General features: G+C 43.0%; 1 protein-coding gene across 4 annotated transcripts in view; it reads right to left on the bottom strand.

The window, feature by feature from the left end:
* The window catches only part of DLGAP3 (DLG associated protein 3), a 234,576-nt gene extending 220,883 nt beyond the window's left edge, over positions 1 to 13,693 (bottom strand). For all 4 annotated transcript variants that reach the window (XM_087939578.1, XM_087939579.1, XM_087939580.1 and 1 more), the window contains exon 1: positions 12,989 to 13,693. The gene's annotated coding sequence lies outside the window, so the exon portion shown is untranslated. The remainder of the gene's footprint in view (positions 1 to 12,988) is intronic.
* Between the last annotated feature and the right edge of the window lie 11,962 nt (positions 13,694 to 25,655).

Here is a 25,655-nt window from a genome sequence, read left to right as displayed (position 1 = left end):
AAATAAAATAGAGGATTATGGGAAAATGGCGGGATTGAAAATAAACAAAGGGAAAACTAAGACATTGGTAACAGAGAAACAAAAAAAGAACTGACAGAGAGTATAGATATTCAGATAGTAAAGAAAGTTAAATACTTAGTAATTCAGTTGACTGCAAGTTGTGGAACAATTAAAGAAGATTATTATAAACTTAAACAACAAATTAAGACAGAGTTAGAAAAATGGGGTAATATGCAGTTATCATTAACAGGAAGAATTGCAGCAATTAAGATGAACATCCAAAGTGCTGTACTCATTTCAAACAATTCCGATAAAATTGGAAAAAAATATTTTGAAGATATCAATAAAATAGTATGGAAATATACAGTATATGGCAAGGGAAGAAAGCAAGAATTAATGTAAAAATGTTACAGGATGCTTGAACTAGAGGAGGATTTGTGTTACCCAATTGGGAAATATATTATCAGGCCATAGCATTAACTTGGATGAAAGAATGGATAACATTGAGGAATAAAAGGTTATTAACGTTGGAAGGGCATGATTTGCAAATGGGCTGGCATGTGTTTTTGTGGTATGGGAATAGCAATGTACATAGTTTTTTTTCAAAGGCATATGGTCAGAAATTCATTGTTATGTGTATGGAAAAGAATTAGAGAACAATATTATATGAAGACAGCAGTCTGGTTGTCAACAATGGAAGCACGTATACACCCAAATGTTTGCAAAATGGGAATTATTGCCAGATATATAGATATTTTAAATGAAAAGGGTGAGCACAAAACAAAACAAGAATTGAATGAGCAAGGATTAGAAATGCATTGGTATTCATAAACACAAATACAATCAAGGTATGAAAATGATATTAAAGTCAAAGGGATTAATAAGGAGTTGACAGAACTGGACAAAATATTTACAGGAACAGAAGATAAGCTGATTAAAAGATTATATTGTTATTTATTAGGTGTTAAATTAGAAGAAGAACAAATTAAAGAAACAATGATAGCATGGGCAAAAAACTTTGGATATGCCATAGAATTAGATAAATGGCAGAAACTATGGGACAGAAACTATAAATTAACAATATTGACAGAATATAAAGATAATTTGTATAAGATGTTTTATATATGGCACTGTGCACCTGCAAAATTAGCTAAAATGTTTAAAGATAAATCAGCCCAATGCTAGAAGTGTCATCAAACACTGGGAACATATTACCATATATGGTGGACTTGAATAGAAGCTAAAAGATATTGGTCAAAAATACACACATGATTGAAAAAAATAATCAAACAACACATACCTTAAATATTTTTATTAGGAATAGTACTTGAAGGTTATAGCAAAGAAAAAACATATTTAATCATACATGTATTAACAGCAGTTAGAATTGTATTTGCTCAAAATTGGAAAAGTGGTAAGATACCGATAGAGAGAAAAGTAATTGAGAAAATATTTGAATGTGCAGAAATGAATAGATTAACATTGGTACTTAAAGAAAAAGAAGAAATTGAATATTATATGGTATGGGATTTATTTTATCAATGGTTAGAAATTAAAACAAATTAAAATGAATTAGATGAATATATAAGGCAATAAGATAAGATTGTTAAAAAACAGATATATTACATAAGTGTCATAAAATATTTCTACGGTCTTTTAGAGTTGCCAACAGAAAGGGAGTGCAGTAGCTTGCAAACCAAAACTGCATTCCATAAATGTTTTCAAAGATAGTTTCTAGGTGACCGAGGCTTCTGCTGGAAGAGCATGATTGATGAGTCTTGGCTATGGATATATCCCATTGGAGAATATGAATTATGATACACCCAGGGGGTGAGGGGAAAACCAGGGTCAAGGGTGACAATGAATGATATGTCTCAGAGTCAGCTACACTCAGGCAATGCCGGACCTTTTAACTCCCAATAAATCCTTTTGAATTTTTGGAAGTTTGGCCCAAGACTCATGATTTAAATGGGATTAAGTACTGGAATCCTGACAATAAGATGTATAAGAAAATGTGATTATTAAATGTGATTATTATATTGGTAAGAAAAGATTCACTATAATTGTAAGTACACAAAATATGTACCTAGTCGACACTTAGTTGAAATGGAATGGAATTATTATATATATAAAATAAAAAACTTTTTTGAAAAATAAATAAATACATATGAACCAGTTACCAACCATCTGAATTTTGATCACATGACTATGGGGATGCTGCAGTTGTCATAAGTCCATGAAAAACAGCCATAAGTCACTTTTTTTCAGTGCTGTTTTAACTTCAGTGACAGAATGAATGGTTATAAGTCAAATACTACCTGTACTAGAGTGCCCTAAAGCATACTTCAAGTTCCCATGACATCAACATACTAAACATTGAACAGAATAAGCATTGATATTCTCCTTCATTGCCCAACTGTGTCATTTTGAAATGACTATTGGTTGAGGATTTCTGAAAGAGTCTTAATAGTACACTTCATTCCCCTTCCCTCCTTTTTTGGGGGGCCACCTGATGTATAGGAAGATGAAACTAGACTGCACCGAAAGGGGGAAAAAGACTGAAGTCTTGGTAGTGGCAGATGGGCTGCTGGGTCCTTTTCTAGTTTCTGAGTCTTGCCCAAGACAGCCAACCCGTGGCCCAATTACCATTACCACGTGCTTGGTTTATTTCTGAAGCTCTGCAGTAAAACAGCAGCAACAGCATTGCTATATGACAAAAGGACAGAATGCTGACAAAACAATAGAAACACATTTGTATCATTTACAGATTTAGGACCGATGGTTGGACTCTGTGAAGGTTAATTAGAGCTGCATCTAGAATGGTTGGCCTCTTTCCAACCTCTTCCCCCCAATGCAAACTTTGTATGGTGCCTAATGAAATCAGTCACTTTGTTTCACTCCTTCCACTTTCTACACGTCCTCCATGGCAAATGTGGACCCAAAGACCTCATCCTGGTGTTTTTGTTTTTTTTTAATCAGCCTCCAATTCATCCCATTGCTGGGATGGCTGGAGAGATCCTTTTGTCTTGCCGTGGCCCACACATCTGAGCGGGTTGATATCGTTATGCCTTTGAAAAATGCTATTTGTTGCTCATGCAAGTGTTTTGCATGTGCTGAGGAATTAATAATATCTTTGCTTTTGGGAGAAACAATAGAAGCCGTCTATAGCAGCTGAGTGGGGGAAATGAAAAACAGCTCATCAGCAAAGTGGCACAGAAAGTTTTGCTAGATAAGTCACACAGGAGATGTTCCCATGGCTTGGGTGCTTGGCTTGGCTTGGGCAAATCTGCTAGAGAGCAGCAGGAAGAAGAAAGGGAAGAAAGCAACTTTCGGTGCGCAGGGATTTAGAGAGAGAACTCACAGCACCCCAGGACTAGATTTGCAGAGGCCTAAAGGAGTATTTCCCAAACTTAGCAACTTTAAGTTGTGTGGTTTCAACCCTACACCCCAGCCAGTCAACACATCTTAAAGTTGCCATGTGTGAAAAACACTGGCCTAAAGCATTTCCGGATTGCACTGTCAAAATGTGAAGCAGTATGTTCTGTACGTTAAAGTTGTCCACATTCTTCCTGACAAGGTATTAGGAAGTGTGGGTTTTTCAGGTTGTGGGGGTTGGCAAAATAAGCAACACTATACATCAGGTAAAGGTAAAGGTTCCCCCTGTCCAGTCATGTCCAACTCTAGGGAGAGGGGTTCATCTCCATTTCTTAGCTGAGGGAGCCAGCATTGTCCAAAGACACTTCCATGGTCAGGGGGCTAGTATGACTGCATTATGAGGTAGACAGAATGCTGTTACCTTCCCACCAAAGTGGTACCTATTTAGCTATTCACATTTGCATGCTTTCAAACGGTTAGGTGGGCAGGAGCTGAAGTAATGGAACTGACCTGTCACAGTCAAGTCCAGAACCCAGGTTGTCAGCTCTTGTGCTGATGCCTTCACAGCTTTACCCTGCACATCCCTGCTCCTAGCAACACGCGCATAAACAATACTATGGCTAACAATAATGGTTCTGTTGATCATAATGAACTGAATCCTTATTCGAACAGCGTATATCTAGCAACCATACCATTAATATCATCAAATATCCACATCTGCCTATCCCAGCTCCAAATACAGTCTGAATATCTGGCTGACTATGTAACAACCCAATAATAATTATAATAAGATCACTTGTCAGGGGTAAAGTTTCCATTTAACAGAAGGTGATACTAGTGAGATACGACAAAACACCTACGACCCAATATACTAGCACAATCAGCACAATCTGGAAAAAAAATCCTACCTACATTAGAGTTATTGAAATACACTAAATATAAAAGAGAAAAAGAACTAACAATGACAATAGCCAAAGGAAAATAAGACCCCTACAAGGTCAGTTTAGCATCAATTTGAGATTAATTCTATTCTTACATTTTTAAATTTAGATTGCTGTACATTTCTAAGCCAGTCATTCAGTTATGGTTTCCACTCCAACCTTATTGTTATTTTCTGGGAAAGCCTCTCGGGGTCTATGTGAGGTCCAGAGGCATTCTTGTACTCAGTTGAGATGTTGCTCCATTGGGCCTCTCTCAGTATTATTTCTCAATTCAAAGGTTTCCAAATGTCAGAAGTGGAGTTCTTAGCTGATTTTTCCCTCCTTTCTTGGGTGCAAGGCTAGTGCCATGTCATTATAATCTGGGAATTGTTATAATGGAATCCCATTAACTTAAACGCTCTGCCTAAATGTGATGTTGGACTCATGAAACGTATAGTGTTGAAATGCGTCTTCTTTTATGGGAGCTAGAAAAAAATTATGTCCACCTTTGACAATTATGTATAGGCTATTCCAGAGGCCAACTTTTAGGTGCTGTCCATACATACTCAAATGCTTGTCTAGTTGTATAATAAAATCCTATGTTTTCATTTTTGTGCGTAACGATGTGGCTAACAGCTGGTGTTTGACGGCTTGGCAGCTTCCCATTTAATTTTATTTTAATTGAAGCTATCCACAAAGAACAGTCAGCTGACCACAGAAATGCTGGTGGCTATCCCGGCGCCCAGAGACATTAAGTTACCTGCCCTTGATTACTGCACAAAGAGATTCTTTTGTAGTGTTGTAAACAACCTTTCTCCCCTACTCCAACACAGCTCTGAAGCTCTAGATGAATATTCAAAAAAGGAATCAGACAGAGTAATTTTCACCCAGGAGCCAAGTGCAAATTAAAACATTCATCACTTTTAATTCCTACCTTGCCGCTTAGCTTCATGAGACTTTCCTTTTCCCTCCACCAACAGATCTAAAATAAGTGGGGCTTTGATGACCATCATCAACACCATGTTGCCTTTTTTGATCCTTCCCCCACCGACACCCATGACTCGTTTCAATGGTGCCATTGTTTTTGTCATTGTTTAGACCAGAGTTCCCAACTTTTCTGGCTTGTGTGGACCGGTGGGGGGAAGGAGAGGAGATGGTTGCCTGTGAGCGGTGGGCAAGCCACAATGCGTACAGCTCCATTTGTGCGAGTGGCGGGTATGCATGCCCATTGCTTGTGCAAATAGATCATGCACACACACTCATCCACTACTCACATGTGTTCATTTGCTTGCCTGCTGCTTCCACTGCCTATTTCTGAATGCCTCACGGCCCACTAGTGGGCCGCTGCCTAGATATTGGAGACCCCTGGTCTAGCCTGATTTAACTATCTGTGTGTTTAAAAAGTTTTAAACTTTATTATTAGTAGTAATTTCTTCATTTAGCTTTTGGTGATGCGTCCAGCATAGGAAGCATTTCAAGTTTGGCCACTTTAAGAAGCCTGGACTTCACTTCCCACAAACCTATCTGGGGAATTCTGGGAGTTGAAGTTCCCACTACTTAAAGTTGCCAAGTTGAGAAACATAATGCATAATGGCATTTGAGATTCAAGAGCTCCCAGCACATTTGGATGGTAGATCAGAATCCTTTGCTTCAAAATGTTGCTAGCCAGTCCCGCTAAATTGGGGGTGGGGTGGGAGTGTGTGGGGGGCTCTCTGTTGAATAGTGTCTGTGCCTTTATGGAGAAATCTTCCTCTGAGACTCAGGATCAGTGGTGGGATTCAAATTTTTTTACTACCGGTTCTGTGGATGTGGGCATGGCAGGGAAAGGATATCTCCAGTCAGAGGTGGGATTTGCTGGTTCTCTGAACTACTCAAAATTTCTGCTACTGGTTCTCCAGAACTGGACAGAACCTGCTGAATACCACCTCTGCTCAGGATCATAAGGCTTAAGGCAGAGGTCCCCAACCTTTCTGGTTTTGCAGACTGGCAGCAGTGGCAGTGGAAGATGAAGAGCAGATGGTTCTGCCCAAACAGCAGTTGAGTGCATGGATCTGCTGCTTGCAGAAGTGGAGCTGTGCACACTCACATGTTTGTGCACCACTTGTACAGCCCAGTTCCAAAAGGGCTGCAGCCCAGTACCGGGCCATGGCTTGGGGATCCCTGGCCTAAATCAATGCTTTAAGAAATCCCCAGAAGGCACTTTTATTTGAGAAATTCTTTTCCAAGTTGTCCCCTAATTCCACTGACCTGTTCTGATCCTTCCAAGATTCTTAATTATCAGGCAACCATTGACACAATCCTGGAAAACCCAAAGTGTTTCTCAAACTTGGCAAGTTTAAGAAGTGTGGACTTCCAGAAGTGGTATTCTTTATCTTTTATTAAAGGTAGTCCTTGACTTATGATCACACTTGGGACCAAAATTCTGCCCAGGGACAGATAGCTGGGCGTTAATTTTGTAAGGTGTCTGTCTGGGGATGGACTGAGCGCCTCCTTTGGAGCTGAAGCCAGTTCTGGACAAAATATTCACCCATTAATAGGGCTAGAAAAACTGCAGAGATGTTAAAAAATAAAAAAAGATTTTATCTTAGACAGTTTGCTGGGATCAGCAAAAGGAACAAATCAGCTAGACCAATAAATTACTTTTACTAGCATTCTTGGAATTAGAATCTCTGATAATTTGGCTGATAACTTCTCATTTTTCTCCTCTGCATCTATGCCAAGATAACATTTATGCCTGGAATCTATGTTCAGGGCAAGGCCTAATGCTAAAATGTATCAAACAGTAATAAAGGGCATCTCTGAACATATTTTTTTTAATAAAAAGAAAATCATCCCTGGGTTGTTTCTCTATGCTATGTGGGATTTAAGAGGATCAAGAATTCTTCCTTCTAGCATGTCATGTCAAAGGGTAAGAGAATTGATGAAGAGGCTTGATGATGAGAATATGTCAGTGGCAGCATCTGGCTGACCTTATCTCGGTTCAGAAGCTAAGCAGGATTGGGAATAGTGAGAAATTGGATGGGGAATCACTAGAAAATGCCAAATCTGTTGATTAAGCTATTGACCAGATTTTCTGGAAGAAGAGGAAGGCCAGCATTTCCGGACACCCTGGATACAAGGTAAAACCGCATGGTTGGGGTCTATGAAATCAGCAGATGTAATGGATCCAAGTTGTGGTCCCTTTGATGGCCATTTAAATGTTGGTGATCTTCTACTCCCTTTTGAGGTCTCCAACAAGACAGAGAAAGAGAGAGAACATTTAATATCTTATGAGTATATTTCAGAGTAGTGGCACCATCAATTAAAAGGCATCTGATTTGGAATAAAGATGGGGAGATGCCCCTCTTTATTTGAGCAGATCTGGACTTTGTTCTTTTCATTCTCTCGTCTGATTTATCTCTCGTCTGATATACATCCAACCCCACAGATACTGTATTTTGACCATAACTGGCACAAGAATTTTTTCCTATTGTTATTCTACACAGCACCAGACCATCAGTGGCCCATATGAAGAGAAACAATCTGATAAATGGTTTAATTGGGGACCCTCTTTTAAAGGCAGGGCTGCCCAACTCTCCTCACTGATCTGCGTGTTTCCTGCTCCAGAGTTGCCTAACCAAATTTCTTCTGAAAAGAGAAACATATGCAAAACTTCTTCCTTCTTTTCTCTCCCTGAATCTAGTGCCTGGCCTTTATGGCTTTATCCCACCAGCAAGATTAATCAGCTCTGCACAAAAGGGAAGGCAAACACAGACACCTCATGCTTCGGAGCCCTTTGAAACACTTCAGAAGCTGTTCTTTTACTCTCTTCTTTGCTCTGTCCCTGCGTGGTAGGCCAAGAATATTGTCTCCATATCAAAGGTGGCATAGAAAATTGGAAGTTCCAAGACTTAGTGCCTCTAGGCCACTACACCAGCTCAGTTGAGGTTCTTTCTAAACAAGAAATGTTCATTGGGATGGAAGAATGACAAACTTTGGAACATTTCATTTGTCTTCAAAGAACACCTAAGCCCACTTATTCTTTGACTGGAGTTTTCAGAAAATAGCACTAGACTTACCATGAGTTTCTAACTCTTTCTTCCCTTCCCTTTCAAACCTTCCCTCTGCCATTTGAGTGGGTGCATTCAATTGGTGCACGTCCAAAAATGTACCACCATCTTACAGAACGCAGAAAAATGATCTTGTATCTCTTAATAAATCAGATGAAAGAGAAGTTGACTTTGAAATATCTTTTGAAAGAGAAGAGAACATTGGATAAATCCTCAAAGGAGTTGCTCTTGACTTATTTAGCATTATGATGGCCAAAGGGTATATGTCAATACCTTGCTTTCATTAAGTATTCTATCCCCATGGAAGAAATCAAGAAACTTCCCCATTAGACATTTTCAGCTAGGAAAATTTCAGATGCATGTGTATGTGTGTGAGTCAAAAGTGTCAAGATGACAGTTACAACCATAAAGTCAAAGCCCCTTTTTTGTATTCAACTCATGCACAGATATCCCTGGATAGATGGAAAAGTTCTAAACATAGAGAACACACAGTGCTAATTCATCACCACCTTTGAAGCATTTGGTGGTTGTGTCACATAAGGGTTTGTTGTAGATGGAGTAGCTTTTTTTCTACATCATCTCTTTGATGAACTTTGTTTCCACTCAGGTCTCCATGGTTTATGTGAATCCAGTCCATACGGTCATTTTCTAACACTTATATTATGCATTATATAGATCCAGAAACTGAGATAATGCTCTTCTTAAATTAAGCCTACTGAGTGGACAGCGGCTTTCCTGTACTCTCATAATGGGAAGACAAATCTGGTGCCTTCTTGATGCTGTGGACTACAATCTTCACCCACTCTAACCACGAGCCATTGTCAGTTGCCCTGATGGGATCTGGGTGGCATCAAGTAAGTTAATTATGGCATATGAAGACCAAATTGTTGGAATGTGGAGTAGCAACATGAAAATCTGATAAAACATTTAGTTGACTTTTTCTCAATGGTATGAGGATTGTTTGATTTCTGTTGTGAGGAATAATAGGAGCATTAATGTCTTCCCTTGAGCCCAAGAATGATGCCATTGGAAACAGAGATGAGATGCAAAAGAGAGTTCATGGAACCTGGCACCAAGAGAGACATTTCTGCAGGTTAAGCAATCTTAATACTAACTTACTGGTAGGTTGCCAGTGTATCAGAATCTGCTGGGCATCCAGCATATATGCCATGCAGGGAGGGGGGTGTTTGAGGAGACGTCAACACATGTCAACAATCTGGTGCTGAAAATCATCTAATAAAGTCAGCCTTCATCGGAAGCTTCCATTTTCTTAATAGTATGAGAAGGGTAACTTTGGGGACCATGATCAAAGATGGTAAGCATCCTTCACTGGATTCGCTAAACTTTTGACTGGAGAGATTTGGTGGAGGTGTTTTAATCAGAAGTCCTACAACAAGCAGAGAGCTGGACTTGGTAGCATCCATAGCCACATCTAATTTTATGTCCCTGGGAGAACAGGGCAATGTTTTGGAGTTTGAGGGAGCCTGAAAAGTCTACTAGAAGTCAAACTGTTTGAGCGGGGCTAATTTTTCCTTGGGGAAGAGTTTTGAGGTGGGCTTTTTTGCCTTCTTAAATTTAACTAACCCAATTGGACAACTTGCAGTTTTTAAGGGTTTCCTATCTCAAAACGGCAAGAAACTCTATCAAACATTTTCACTGATAGTGACCACAGGATCCTCGAAAGAAGAATTTCCAGGCTCGGGGTCTCAAGTTTCCCATCTCTGATCTCTGTGTATAGCACGGGTGTCAAACTCACCGCGTCATGTTGTCATCACGGGACGTTTTCTCCATTTGTGGACCTGGGATGGGCATGGATTGTGTGTGATGCATCTGGCCTGTGGGCTGCCAGTTTGACACCCCTGGTGTATAGGAATAAAGGGGGTAAAACAAAAAAAATCCAAAGCAAATCAAAGCAATTGCAACCATGTAATCAAAACATGTGCGGAACATATGAAAGGGGATGGTGCTTCCCAGTCACCATATTCACTTCTTTAACACCTTCCCACAAACAATATTGTCTACTCTACCATGAGATGCTCTGTCATAAGCCAACCAGTAAGTGGACACTTCCTTTTACACACATGCCTATATGGAAAATTTAAAAGAAATAGGTACTTTCGTTAACACACATGTCCACAGGCAAAGTGCCCCCACTTTCACTTAAGAGCCTGTTAAGAACCAGACGATTAAGTCACTGCAGACCAACTATATCTTCAGAAAAAAAACTTTTCCCTTCCTCTTTCTATTGCAGCTTAACCTTTCTCAAGGTTCTGAAGCAGCTAAGTCCAGAAGGATGGGCTACAAATCCCAGCATTTGAGCTTGCTTACTGGGGAGGATAGGAACTGCTACGGAAGATTAGGGAAAGGCTGCTAACATTTGGCTAGATGCTCAGCACTTGAATGATAGGATTATCAAGTAAGAGAAGCTAGAATAACTTCTGGGAATAAGGGCTAATTGTGAACGTGAGAAGAATAAAGCTGGGTTTAGCCCATAAAAATGGGATTGGGCATCTTGTGGTAGGAACTCAGCTTTATGTGTAGTTAGTAAAGTGTGGTGTAGTATTTATAGTGTTAGAGCAAGACTGAGTGAGACCCAGGATCAAGTCTATCTTGGAAATTAATTGGTGATTTTGGGTCTCTATTGTCTCACAGCCCAGACTCCTCACATGGTTGTTGTGCAAGGATGATTGGAGGAAAGAATATGGTAGTATGGGGTATTTAGATCCTACAGGAAAGGAGCAGATATAAATTTAATTAATGAATCAATGGTACTGTTAAGAAATCCATCTTCCCCCACCCCAGCTAGACCCTTCTAATTAATCCAACACCACCGTCTGTTTCTTACCATTACCATACTCCTCCACAGTAACTGATATTCAAAGACAGACTGTCCTTAAATCTGAGAATTGCATGTTGCACCCTTGCTGAGTATCCAGAGATAACTTTGTGCTTTGAATCAGTTCAATCCCCTTGTAAAACCCTCTAAGCCAAAGACTCATACCACATAATTGTGGCAGGGGAATCCAGATTTATATAGGATACAGCATTCCTTTCTTTTGTCCATCCAGAATTTCTAGCAGAGTTTCAGATGGGAGATAGTGACATCAGTCAAGAACAACAAAGTTTGACATCAATCTCCTTTACACCATTCATCATTTTGTAAACCACCATTGTAACTTTTAATTTAAAAGATCTCAGTGGAACTTCTTGGGACATGTTCTTCTCTTTACCTTCCAAACCTAATCCAGGATTGTGACTCTCAGAACTCCAAACCAAGCTTTGTGATCTCAGCACATCTGGAGCATACTTGGATGGCCATTCCAAAGAACACCCAATCCAATTCCTGGAACAAATGGCTGTATCCCATGGCAAACTTTATTTGAAGTGCCTTCTGCTGCTTTCCTCCAACCCAACAGCTTCTCATAGATTAAAGATGTACTGTCAACCTATCTGATCACTTCCTCTCCATGGATGGGAGACCAAAGCTGGATGAATTCCTTAGCCACATGTTCCCCATTCCCTGGGGGAGGAGATGGAGCCATTTTCATGAACCCCCTGAGAAGTTCAAAGAGAGACACCTACTGATTCTGGAAGCCCCATACATACACATGCACGCCCACAGGTTGATCCACACATTTATTGCTTTGTGACAAGTCACCAGCTGCCACCAAGCTGTCAATTCTCCTGAAACCCCTCCCCCCCCTTGCAAAGAGCTGAAACAAGACTTTTACCCCCTGCCATTGTCTCAACCTCAAGGGTTATGAGATTCTCCTTTCCCCCTTCTTCAGCCCGAGTGGCCAGTTGAAGAAACATTCACCTGGGAAAGGTAGATACGAATAAGGCAGGAAAAAAAAAATCCAGCTTCGGTATGATAACCTGACTGAAAAGTGCGGCTCGCCCTTTGGGTGTCATCCTATTTGTCAAAATATTTCCAACAGAAAGAAGTGAAAGGGAGGGATACAGCTTGAACCCCTTCTCTGTTACCAAGGGGCCACTGAACAACCTGCCTCGCTCTTGACAAATTTTTAACACGGGCACCCGCTAGCTAGGCTCTCACCAATGGCAGCAGTTTTTGCTGGCGAGGAACGTAACCTGGAAAGATTCAGCACCACAGAGAAGGGACAGCTCCTCTCGCACTTCTGCCGACGGAACGAGACTTCAAGGCGGCTACAACCCTGCGGAATTCCGCGGTAAATTTGGCCGGGTGGAAGAAGGAAAAACCACCAACACGGTCAACGTGGGAACGCTGCAGGTAAGTAGCACCGAGCTACCACATGGCAGATTTAGAGTGGCAGGCGTGGAGCTGGGAGCCGTAGTGCAACGTGGGGAGAATTTGGCACAGAGCAAGCAGTGCTCGCTCTCTTTCACACACACATGCTCACACATCCATAGACACACACACACAGAGAGACCACTCTCACGCCTCTCCCTGCCTGGCCCTTGGACCCCAGGTAGGTAATGCCAGAAGGCAAACGAGGTGGCAACAACTAACTGTTGATCGGAAAACCCGCACAGCAAGTCTGATCTTTCCAACCGTCAGCTTCGCTTTCTGCCTTGAAACAAAGCCAGACATCTCAGCCACGTCTTCTGACCCAGTGAAACCAATAAATAAAGAAATAAAAGCGCACACACGCTTCCTCTTACCTTTGTCCGAGGCATCCAGAACAGCCGACCATATCCTCCCAGCCTTTAAATCCCCGAAAGGTGGTCTCGCCTCTCCTTCCGAGCGCCGGTTGCCTTTCCCCGAGCGCACGTCGGCGGGGAGAGAGGTCGGGGATGGCACTGGTTCTTGGCTGGTCTGGGGTCTAGAAGGCAAAGGGCTTCAAGGGAAGGAGGGGAAGGACGGGGTGGGGAGGGGGAGAAGGCGTGGGCACAATCTTTCCAAAGCTTTCCCCCCCTCTCTTTCCAGCCCTGCACTGCAGATCCAGGGGTGAAGAGTAAAGAAGGGGAGGGTTGAGGTTTCTTTACTTACAGAGACGCCGAGAAAATGAGAGAAAAGGAGGAGATGGCCGGGGGGGGGGCAGCTAGAGGGAGGGAAGAGAGGAAGGAGGGGAGGGGGAGGAGACAGAGCAAAAATGCGGAGGTGGATTTCCCAGGAACTGGGCAGAGAGGGCGGGGTGGGGGTCTCCTTCTTTTTCTGATTGGCAGTTCGTTTCTCTGCTACTTTCCCTGGGCAGAAAGGGGGCGAGGACTCCAGCCTTAGTTGCAAACCGCCTCCGCCCCCCCGCCCACCCCCGCCAGGGCTTCACGTCGTCTCTGGCTTGCCCACCTAAGCCTGGTTCCTGGAACTTGGACCAGCCAGCCTTCGTCCTGGTCTCCGTCTTCTTCTCTTCTCTTCTCTGCAAGGGGAACCCAGCCGCGGGCCACCCAACTCTCGGCGGAGGGCCTGAAGCGAGAGCAAGGAGGAAGCGAGCGCAGGAAAAGGATTGGGAACGGCGGGGAACCGGGATGGGAAGCCGAGAGAAAGCAGAAGAGAGAGAGAGAGAGAGAGGTTTGCAAGGGGGCGGGGAGCCGCCGCTGAGCTTTGGGCTCTCCGCTTCGCTGCCTGCCTGCTTTGCTCTCCACCCCCCACCCCCCACCCCCACGCCCCGAAGCAGCTGAATGGGGTGGAGGACGGGGCCTTTCGGGATAAGCGGGACTAAGAAGAACAGAGGCGGGAAGCCGCCGATTGAGGCTGAGGGGGAAGCCGGAGGAGGAGGAGGAGGACGAGGAGGAGGCGGCAGCCGGTGCTCCCCAGGACTCAGCCGCGGCTCAGCTCAGCTCAGCCCGGCCGAGCAGGGCCCTCGCTCGCGGGGAACCGGCGGCCAATGATCGGGAGAAAATCTGCAACCCACGTGCCTCCTTCCCCCGCCCCATCCCTCTGAGAGACAGCTGGGCCAGTTTGGAACCAAATGAAACGGTGGGGTTAAAACGGCCTTTGAGTTTGAAGGGTCCCGCAGAAGAAGAAATAAAGCCCCCCAACGGGAACCATCCGACAATGCACGATGGGGTATTTAACTGTGGTCCAACAAGCCAGCATCTTCCATCCCCCAGGTAGGGGGACCCTCCAGGATTGCTGGTTTGGGAAATGACTGACCCCAAACTTTGCTCTCTCTCCCAAGCCAAAGGAATCCACCCCATAGAATCAGTGTTGGAGGGTGGTGGACAAATTTTCCCAAATTTTCTTGGGAGGTCAGAGCTGCTAGCAGCCATGGATCAATACTTCATGTTACAGATCCCCATTGGTTGAGCTACTGTGATCTCAGAGAAGGACTGAATCCTGTCTGAATCCTACAGAGGGGGTGTGTGTGTGTGTGTGTGTGTAATAATGGAATCAATGCTGGGGTGAAGAATTATTGGATGGATTCAGGTAGGAGCTGGACAACTATCTTTTTAGATGCCTTCATTCAAATCTCTACATTGAGCAGAGGTTGGACTTGATGGCCTTTGGAGCCCCTTCCTTGGTCTATGATGCCATGGTTCTAAAGGCAAGGAGGAACAGGGATAAGTTGATTTTTCCTTTTGTAATAAGAGCAGCAGAGAGCACAGAAGAGAGACACTGCAATAGGATGGACTTGGCTGGCCAGAGGTGAGCCTCAGGCAATGCCACATTCGGATTTCCTATCACTTGGAAGCTCAATTGGAAATGGCAGGGCTGTGCTTCCATAGGATAGGAATTGTGATGGATACGTTTTCTTGGACCGCTGAATTTACAACACCAGAAGGATTCAGGAACATGACCCCACGGTTGGAGCTGAGCTGCCTGCAGCTTCTTCTTCTGACTTGAGACCTTTGCGGATGCCAGAAGCAAAGGACTGGTTAAGGGGAGAAAGGGAGAAAGGCAAGCAGAGGGCTAGAAATGAAGAAAAGGGGACAGAAGGCTATCAGCAGATAAATTCAAGAACACCATGTTTTTATTTACACATCATACTTAAAAAGTTAAGAGTCCCTGAGTAGTTTACTCTGCTAGTAATTGCCAACTATGAGGGGGTGGCACTCATCTTCATTTCAAGGCCACTGAGCTCGCATTGCCTGAAGACATTTCTGTGGTCATGTAACCAGCAAGATGTCACCTTCCTACTCAAAGTGGTGCCTATCTAACTACTCACATTTGCATTCTTTTGAAGTGCTAGGTTGGCAGGAACAGGAATGGGAACTCACTCTGTTGTGTGGTGCTAGGGTCTCAAACCTTGGCTGCCAGCTTTCCATCTGACAAGCCCAGCACCTTAATCACTGAGCTGCCAATACCTCCCATTATACTTAACCTGGTGTGAATTAATGCATTGGTTGGGAATTCCAAAATATAACCCAATAGTCTCAGTTCATATGTTGTGTTATGGTGCACAGAGACAAAAAACTAGCAAATTGTGTGAAAACAGTCATCAGCTTTGTACAAAGACAAGGGAGAAGCACAGAAAGAACAGTTCTAGTAGGAACTAGTGCTAAAGGTCTACTGTTATTTGTTCAGGTTCTCATTCACTCTACTGAAAAAGACGGTGCTTCTGGCACAATCCTGAACGGGCAGGAGAAAGCTTGATGTAGATAAAGGGTAATGTGTTGCATCTATTGAGGAGTGATGGGGGCCAAGGAATGAGTCTGAATGCCCTGTTTTCCATTGTATTGGGGAATCATTTCTCCAGCTTTCTTAGTTTAACACCAATGGAAGACCAGGACAAGGCAACTTCTCCCATGGAGCCTTTTCAAAATGGGAAGTGGAGGCTACAGAATGCTGGAAATATGTCTAATAGGAAATTGCAACACCGGGAGTAGCTACCTGTACCAGCTGCAACAAGTCACACACACACACACAAAAAGAAAAGTTCTTTTGGATCCTGAACTCTTCAGCGGAGATGTTGATGGTTCTTCAGTGTGGAAGTGGTTTCTTCCAGAATATTTTTCAACTTCCCAGTCTTGCCTCTGGTCTAATCCAAGGGCCAACTGGTTCAATTGAGCAGTGTTTCTGAACCCAGAAAATCTAATTAAATGCTCAGAAATGCCCCCAAGAAGCGATCAACTTTGAGTACAAAGTGGCAAACCAGAAGCTTGATCATAGGAGAAGAAAACTTACAAGAAACTGAAGGCAAATTTTGGCACAGCGTTAACATGAAATGTATGCACGCTGATTAGTGTACATTCAAAGTGACAATAAAGTTACTGTATTCTATTCTGAATGTGCTGAGAATGGCTGCTTGTTCTGACCCAACCCTGTTTCCAGCAAGAAAATCTCAAACAAATGCAGCAACTCAAACCTTCTCAGCTTTAATCTACAAATAACTTCTTTGTAGATAAAAGATGGCTTGCAGCTAATTAGTCCAACCAGAAAAGCCTTGACAGAATTCTTCAGATAAGCTGGAGTCTCCACACACAATGCTGAGTCCTTAGAACATTTTTGCTTTCTGCAAAAGCAAAAACCTTTTGAAACTAGGCTTATATTCCCTGGAGGGAGGAGCCATTACATTGCATCCTTACTCCTGAGTCGCCTGTGCTGCTCCAGATGTTCTCTTCTATGAATCATCCTGTGCTCACGTGCACTTGGCACAGGCTCCTCAGGAACCTCCTCCTCACTGATGCCATCCCTCACAATCCCTGAAGGCAGCAGTCCACTCCCTGATGGTCCTGGTTCCTCATCAGAGTCATCACTCTCCTCAGCCATCTGCACCTGCTGCTGGCTAACCACAACACTACTTTACATCCAGAAGGGGTGGTGGTGGTGGTGGTGGAAATAAGTGAATTACAACAGGAACTTGTCAAATGTCTGGATTTCTTTTTGGTTCCAATAAAGCAGCATTCTCCAACTATGTTGGGTTATACTTCCCAGAATTCTTAGCTAATATTTTGGGAATCCTGGGGGGAAGATGCAGTATTGGAACCAAGTCACTTCAAAAGAAATGAGATCTGAAGTGGAAATAATCTGCGAGTCTCTTTGCTGGTGCCATTTTCCCAGGTGCATTGCTAAAGTTTTATCCATCAATTTTTGTAGCACTTCTGCCCAGAGAGTATTTTAAGTGATTTGTCAGTTAGATCCAACAAATGAGATATCTGAATAATAATATGGTTTGATTGAAAAATATTGCATGTCTGCAACTGAAGTAACAGTGCAGTGGTCATCTGAGATCACCTTAAACACAATGGGCAACACACACTTTGTTCTATCATACCTAAGTGTTTTACACACATATTGGATAATATCCATCCCCCACCTATTCTCTATACATAGGAGACTAAAAACAAAAACTTGATAAATCACATTTCTGAAACTCAGCCTACAGAGTTTGATCTTTAATGCACTGTAAGAACCCAGGTAATTATGTAAATAATGGCTCTGCTACCTGCAGATAGGTATGTTATATTAACATAGCCAGCACAAAGAGAAAAAGGTGTGCAGGAACAAAAGATAGAATTAAAAGTGTACTGGTTAACCTTACTCAATCTGATGCCAATGGCTAGAAGTGATAGAATATTGTAGGTGAAGGTAAAGACATCTTTGAATTGAGGGTGACTCCAATGGACTTCATGGGCCCAACTCTGTTGTTTTCTTGTTACCTATATGGAAATGATTTCCCATCCCATATCCTCTTGTGGAATGTTCTTTAGATTCTCTAGTCTGGTCTACAACACTTACATTTTCTTAAGCCTCCCATCCAAGTCCTAAGCCTGGCTAGCTCTGAGTCAGTAAGGAAAATGGTACAATGCTGAAGTTGACCTACCAGATCATCCTGGAGACCAGGCTTTACATCCTGATACAGATAGGAAAGTCACAGGGTGATATCTGGCTAGCCTTTGTCTTTCTATGCTATGTCACAGAGTGGAAAGAAAGCAATGTACATCATCTTGAACTCTTCGAAAGAAAGGGAGGAGATGAAAGTACACGATGACATCAAAGTGGCAAGTTGAAATTTGGAATGACTCCTCCTCAAAGTTATTGGACGAGGAGTTAACTGCACTGAGTTATAGAAGACTGCCTCAAATGTCTTTTAAATTAATTATGAGTTAAGAGGAGGACCTAGGTAAATACCAGCCACTGCTTGATAAAGGGGGAGGCACCAAAGTTTCCATCTTACACAACCGTTGCTCTGTTTCTTGACATGGTTCTCACATAAAGTAGGAGGGATGGTGAAATGCAGGACCTTTTCCCTGGTGGCACTAAACATCTGGAAGTCTCTTGCACAAGCCAGTTTGGCTCCATCCCTGAGGACCTTTTGCTCTATGAGGAATCTCTGGGGCCAAGCTGTACCGGGGACAACTTGTTTGCTTATCATTGCTACTTTGAGAGTTTCTTGGTTTTTAGGGATGTAAGGAAGGGTATCAATATTCTTTGTGTTCCCTTTTTGATAGGAAAGCAGGATGAATTGGAATAAACAAACAAGATACATGGCGGTTGCCTAGCAACACATCACAACAGGGAGGTGGGGAGCAAGGTATCCTGTGGTTGCCAGGCAACAGCCACTGGGTACCTTTCAGAAAGACAGAGCTTGTAATGGATGACATGTGATCAGCCCATTGAGGTGGGCAGTAGGGAGATCCAATATTCTCTCATCTTCAACAACCAGGACAGGAGATGTTGAGGTGGGATTCTGCAATTACACGGAATCACAAGTTTAAGCATGCCAGGCAGAAAAACCCGTATGTTTCTACTACTCATTCTCATTCAATTTGCTGGAAGGGAAACTGCTTTCACTTTTTTTTCCCCCCAAAGAGAATGTTGATGAATTTCCCCTTGATGGAGAGTGATGCTCTTGTGCCTATTTAATGACAAGGTAGCCAATAGGGCTTCTCTGTCTTGAATGCCCAATGCTCTTTCTAGGGCTCTGCAGCCTCCTTGCCTTCTTATGCATCAGTTCAGTCCTAAGGGAAGATGTAAGAAGCCATTCCTCCCTTAGGGCTCTTTCAGATTGGGAAGGGTGAGAAGCCAAGGAGGCTTCAAATTCAAAAGATTCTCGCAAAAGATGTAGAACTGTGTTTCTCAACCTTAGCCACTTTAAGAGGTCTGGACTTCAACTCCCAGAATTCCATGCTGGCTGGGGAATTCTGGGAGTTGAAGTCGAGATCTCTTAAAATAGCTGAGGTTGAGAAACATGGATGTAGCTTGCTAAAGAATATCAGTGTCACCTCCAATAAGGAGACTCCACCCAAAGGAAGTTTTTGGACACATTAAAAATAGGGTAGAAAATGAACAACTTTTTTTCAAAGAGGAAGCGGACGTCAACTTTGCATTAAAAATAAGATTGGGGTTTTCTTCTTTCTCGTTTGACATGAAAACCTAATAATTTGGGGGCACATCCCTCAAGCTCTAAGCAAAGGTATCTGGGGTGGGAAGCATGGGTACAAAGGACAAAAGGAGAGTTTTGCCATTATTGTGCAAGATCTGCCCCCTTTTGTATGTGCATCATGATGTTACAGTTGTGGTAGGAAAGAGGAAGAGCTTGGATCCTGCCCATGGCAACACAGTCTTCATTGCTAAGGATGCCTCTGCTTTTAGTTGATGAAATGGCCTCTGAATTTCCCAGAATGCTCCACATCTGGGCCACATCGGGTTTATTGGAGGAAATTAAACAAAACGTATCCTTGAAGGGGTGACAAAGAAAGCTTCTCTAGAGACAAAATTCCCAGGAGTCCTTCAAAATCTGGAGGTCGCTGTGAATGTTCTAACTAGACCAGAATGTCTGTCCTCTTTCTGCACTTTGGGGTGGGAGAGGACCACGGCTATCTCCAAATAGCAGTAGTACTTAGAGTTATATACTCCTTGATATTGCTTCACAGCCCTCTCTAAGCAGTTTATAGAGTCAGCATATTGCCCCCAACAATCTTGGTCCTCGTTTTACCAACCTCGGAAGGATGGAAGGCTGAGGCAACTTTGAGGTGGTCAGGATTGAACTCCTGGCAGTGGGCAGAGTTGTCCTGCAATACTGCATTCTAACCACTCCGCCACCCACAGCTCCTCAGTATCCTAAAATACCTTCTCTTTAAATATCTTAAAATAACCTCTCTCTGGATGCTAGCCCTTGCGGTTGGCACATTCTTGAAACATATTTAGGATTCGAACCTGAGAGTTTTGGATTGCAAAGGGCATTCTTAGCATTTCTGACCCAAATTTGTTCTGTAAAGCTTTGCATTTCTTTTACTTTTCAGAGCTACTCCTGATTCTAAGCTGCTGAATTTATAGAAGATATTCTGGAATGCTTAATCTCATTTGCCTTGCAGAGATGCTTATTATTAGGGTGCTAAGACCCCCATTCTATCCTATCCTATCCTAAGCATTTAATGTGTATATAAATCCCCACACCTAGCACCGAGGACCCCAGGTTTTCAAGCCAGGAGCAGTGGAGGCCTATTCACTATATGGGGGGATTTTCATTGAAAGAATGTTGCAATCTGCAAGGCCATTGTCAAGGGTTTGAAAGGGATTTGACAAACTCAAAGAAGATGTGTCTGTCTGGGATTATTTGTCATGATACAAAAATGACCCTCCCTATTAGAGTCAATATACTTCCAAATTACTTTTATTTACAGGTTTTGCCCAATTTAAAAGATATATAACACAAAAGGAAAAAGAAGAGGATGAGGAGGGAAGAGAAAGAGAGGGAGAGAGAAATGAAATGAATAATATAAAAGGAAGGGGAAAGAAGAGAAAAAAAGGAAAGAAGGGAAGGGAAGGGAAAAGAAGAGAAAAGAAGGAAGGGAAAGGAAAGGAAGGAAAGAGAAAAGGAGAAAAGAGGAAGCTAGGAAGGAAGGAAGGAAGGAAGGAAGGAAGGAAGGAAGGAAGGAAGGAAGGAAGGAAGGAAGGAAGGAACAGATTCTTTTAAGATAAAAATAACTGTTAATCCCCAGACTGGAATGGAAAAAGTTCAGGGAAAGATACAAATCGTGCTGGTTTTTCACCAAAGCAGAAAGAGAGATCCTGGGAAACACTGAATGAGGGAAAACGATGTCACTTCAGTATTGAAGTTCTGTTTTTTTTCATGCATTGTGGAGAGCATAACACTGCTCTATAAGAACTTGGGGCAACTGAACAATTCATTCCAAGAATCCTAGAATTGGAAGGCACCTGAGTGGCTGCAGGAATCCCAATTAAAATATCCCTGAGAAATATATGTCCTCTCGCTCTGCCTAAAGACATCCTTCAGAAGAAGACTCTCCACTTCTTTGGGTCCTTATTTCTGCCGTCAAATGTTCTTCATCAACTTCAAAGTCAGGGTGGTGACATTTCTCCAGAGATGGGAGCTGCAATTTCCCCCTTCGCCTAGTGAAGCTCAACCGCCAGCGACATCAATGGGAGAAACAGAGCTAATTTTTCTGCCCCCTTTTCATAGTGGGAGAGTTAAGTTTGGAAATGGGAAGCCATTGGGGGGACCAACATTCCTCATTTGCATCCTTGGAAACCCCCCAATTTCCCCCTAGAGCAGTGTTTCTCAACCTTGGCAACTTTAAGATCTGTGGACTTCAGCTCCCAGAATTCCCTAGCCAGCTGTGCTGGCTGGAGAATTCTGGGAGTTGAAGTCCACAGATCTTAAAGTTACAAGGTTGAGAAACATTGTTCTATTGAATTCTTGAGCATCTCTGCAAGATTATTCTTCTCCTGGAGATTCTGAGCCATTGAGGGAAAATCTGAAGGTGGGATTGGATTAATGCAGTGAATGATTTATTTCCTACAGATACCTGCCCCCCCCAGCCTATTTCTGCTCTTATTTTGGATGTTAAAAATGTAAAAAAAATGTTTTACTACAAATCAACCATGAGTACATGATCTGTGGACTCCCCACCCCCTCTCATTCTTCATGCATAGTTAAATATCCCAGAATACAAGTATTTGAAATTGGATTTTTTTCCCCCCTGCCTGCTGTTTTGTCAGAGAAACCCTTAGAAACCTGAGTGGTTCTTTGGAAGTTTGCCTAAAGATGTTTAGGGAGAAGCCAGAGTGAGAAAGAAATACAAACCTGCTTGTGAAGTAACACACACACACATACGTTACACCTGGGGAATGTTAACAGTAAAACTTTTTCCTTTTGATTGAAAATTGGGATGTTTTGTTCAAATGGCAATCTTCCCAAATCATGCAACTCTGATGAACAAATAGGGCCACCCACACCTCTAACCCTTTTCAGTTATCAAAATACAGATAGCCCTCGACTTACAGCCATAATTGAGCCCAAAATTTCTGTTACAAAGTGGGACAGTCGTTAAGTGAGTTTCGCCCCATTTTACAAGCTTTCTGGCCACATGTCAAGTGAACCACTGCAGTTGTTAAGACAGTAACACAGTTGCTGAGTGAATCCAGCTTCCCCACGGAAGGTTGCAAAATGTGCCTGGGGCCTTTTGAAGCATTCCCAACAGTCACAACTAAGTTGCCAAGTGTTTGAATTTTGATCACGTGACCACAGGGATGCTGTAATGCTCATGAAGTGTGAAACACGGTCACGTGTCACATTTTCCAGCGCCGTTGTAATTTTGAACGGTCACTAAATGAACTGTTGTTAAGTCAAGGACTACCTGTATTGTGTTTTCCTGTCTCGATGAGCCTTGGGTGTTTCACTGGAAACTGGAATTGCCAACTGCATTGGACTAAACTATTTTTTTAGATCTCACCGAAGCGGGAATTCTAAAAAGCAGGACTTAACAAGTAAGGCACATAGCACAATATTCCAAATATTTGACATGCCAGCTTTGTCAATGAAAGTCATCTGTTCCCTGTCTCTTTATTATTTTTTTGGGCCAAAGACTTGAATGGGCCTGTTGGAGCCCAGTGCCCTCTAGTGGTAGCCACAGCAACAATTCACTTGTGTATCAACGAACAGAACTTCCTTTCTTATTGGCTTGTCATTCATACATATTTTGAATTAGGTACTGAATATTTGTAAGATTCTAGAACCCGTGTCCAGTACTTTAAGTCCATCTCTGGAAGAGCTGAGCAGTATGGATGGCCACAATGCTTTCTCCTAACCTGCAGAGCGGGTCCTTTCATAGTTTAAATAGGAATTCTGGCCTTCTTCCTCTCAGCCTTTCTTCCTCTGAAGTGAGGTTTTAAATAAGGGGAGATGCTCTGCGCCCAGACTGCAAATGTTCTACCCATTCTCATTCATGGATGCTGTATCCAGGCGTGACTCGCATTGGTGAACAGGCCCATTGTGGATATAAATCTGCTGTGGAACATCTTCCAAAAGAAGAGACATACCTTTCTTGGGCTGAAAAACATTTTTTTTTTTTTTTTTGCTCAAAGCAGCATTTTTCCTTATCTATTTTTATCCTCGCCATAAACCTGTCAGGTAGTTTAGGTCAAGAGGTTAAAAATGATTGACTTGCGAACATCGGACAGGGATGGGCCTTCTGATGGCAAATGAAACGGCTGTATCCTTCTGCTACTGAGAAATGGTGCAGTCATCCATCACAAAATGCAAGGGATCAGTGATGGACAGACACCCAGACATATGTGAATGAAACATACAGGAAACTGTACTGTAGATTACAGGTAGTCCTTGATTTAATGACCGCAATTGGGATCCTGTTGCTAAGCAATGTGGTCATTAAACCGGTTATGCCTAATTTTATCATCATTTTGCCAGGCCAATTGAGTGAATCACATGGTCATTAAGCAAATCCAGCTTCCTTCATTGGTTTATGCTTGTCAGAACCTCCTTGAGAAGGTTGCAAATGGTGATCATATGACTCCGGAGCATTGCAACCATCATAAATACATGCCAGTTTCCTGGATTTTGATCACCTGACTGCAGGGGCACTATGATCATTGTAAACAGAGGTGGTATTCAGCAGGTTCTGACCAGTTCTGGAGAACCAGTAGTGGAAATTTTGATTAGTTCAGAGAACCAGCCTTTGACTGGCCCCGCCCCCATCTATTATCTGCCTCCCAAGTCAGCTGGGTCAGCAGGTTAGCGGGGTGGGGAGGGAATGGAGATTTTGCAGTAACCTTCCCCTGCCACGCCCACCAAGCCACACCCATAGAGCTGATAGTATTTATTTATTTTTTCAGCAGCACTGTAATATGAATGATTGTTAAATGGTTGTAAGTCAAGGATTACCTGTATGGTTGTCTTGTGATCACCTGGATTTTTTGCAGACCATATATAGGAGCTCTACCTTGCTATCTTGTATCCCCCTCCCTGTCACATGTGGTTTTCCATGAGGTTGCACATATGTACACAAGGAATAGAGCTTGTGATGAAACCCTGCAACCCAGCATTGATTATTTTGATAAAAGCAGCAAAATCTCTGGATACCCAACAGGAACACCATCTCCATTCATGACTGTTTCCTCCCCCCCACCCCCCAAATATCATTGAATGAAAATAGCCAAGAAAATGCAGGAGAAATCCTCATGGCATAAGCTCTTATCCCAAAAGTGCTTATGCCAAGTCGAGAGTCTTTGTTTTTCCTTGAAGATGCTTCCGTTCTCATCCAAGGTGCTTCTTCAGTTCAGAACTGAAGAAGCTTCTTGGGTGAGAAGCAAAACATCTTCAAGGTAAAACAAAGAAAGTCCAGTTGATTCTTGAAAAAGCACCTTTGGAACAACCATGACCTGGATGATTGACCATCTCCATAGACATAAGCTTAATCAGTCAATCGATAAATCAGAATAGAGCTGGAAGGAACCTTGGATGTCTTCTAGTCCAGGGGTCCCCAACCACCGGTCCCCGGACCGGTACCAGTCCGTGGATCATTTTTTACTGGGCCGCAAATCTTGGGTGCCGCCATCTTGTTTCGGACAGCGCTTCCGGGTTTTCGGTTGCTTCTGGGTTTTGGGTTGGAAAGTGCTTCTGGTTTTTCAGTTGGAAAGTGGCGTTTGGGTGCTCGCGCTTTAGTTTCGGTGAAGGGTGCGGCGGCTTCGAATAAAGAGCTGTCCTGATGGCGGTGGAGTCTCATGTTACTCAGGTACTGGTCCGTGGAAGAATAAATAATCGTGAAACTGGTCCCTGGTTCGAAAAAGGTTGGGGGCCACTGTTCTAGTCTAACCACCCCTGCTCCAGCAGGAGACCCTATACCAGGAGTGTCAAACTCAAGGCCCAAGAGCTGGATTTCACCTGCAGGGGGCTTAAATCTGGAAAGAGGAAAGGACTAGTCCACAGTGCCTTTGCAAGGAAAAATAGAGCTTGGGAGGCTGTGCACAGCCCTTTTGGGGCCACAACGGCCTCCTGCAGATCTCCTGGAACTCGGGGGGGGCAGGTGTGCATGTCCCCCGGGATCTGTTTGCACTGGCAGAGGGCTGTAGGAGGCCATCGTGGCCAAAAAAAAAGGGCCACAAGCTCCCTTTTCACTGGCAGAGGGCTAGCAAAACAAAACGAGAAATGTTTCCTCTTTTGCATTTGAGCATCCAAGAAGGGAC

This window comes from Pseudonaja textilis, chromosome 10, assembly GCF_049901715.1.
Source record: "Pseudonaja textilis isolate UNSWEBS1 chromosome 10, rPseTex1.2, whole genome shotgun sequence".
In the NCBI taxonomy this organism is placed as follows: Eukaryota; Metazoa; Chordata; class Lepidosauria; order Squamata; family Elapidae; genus Pseudonaja; species Pseudonaja textilis.
The sequence above is the reverse complement of the archived record's forward strand: the minus strand, read 5'-3'. Positions and strand labels throughout refer to the sequence as shown.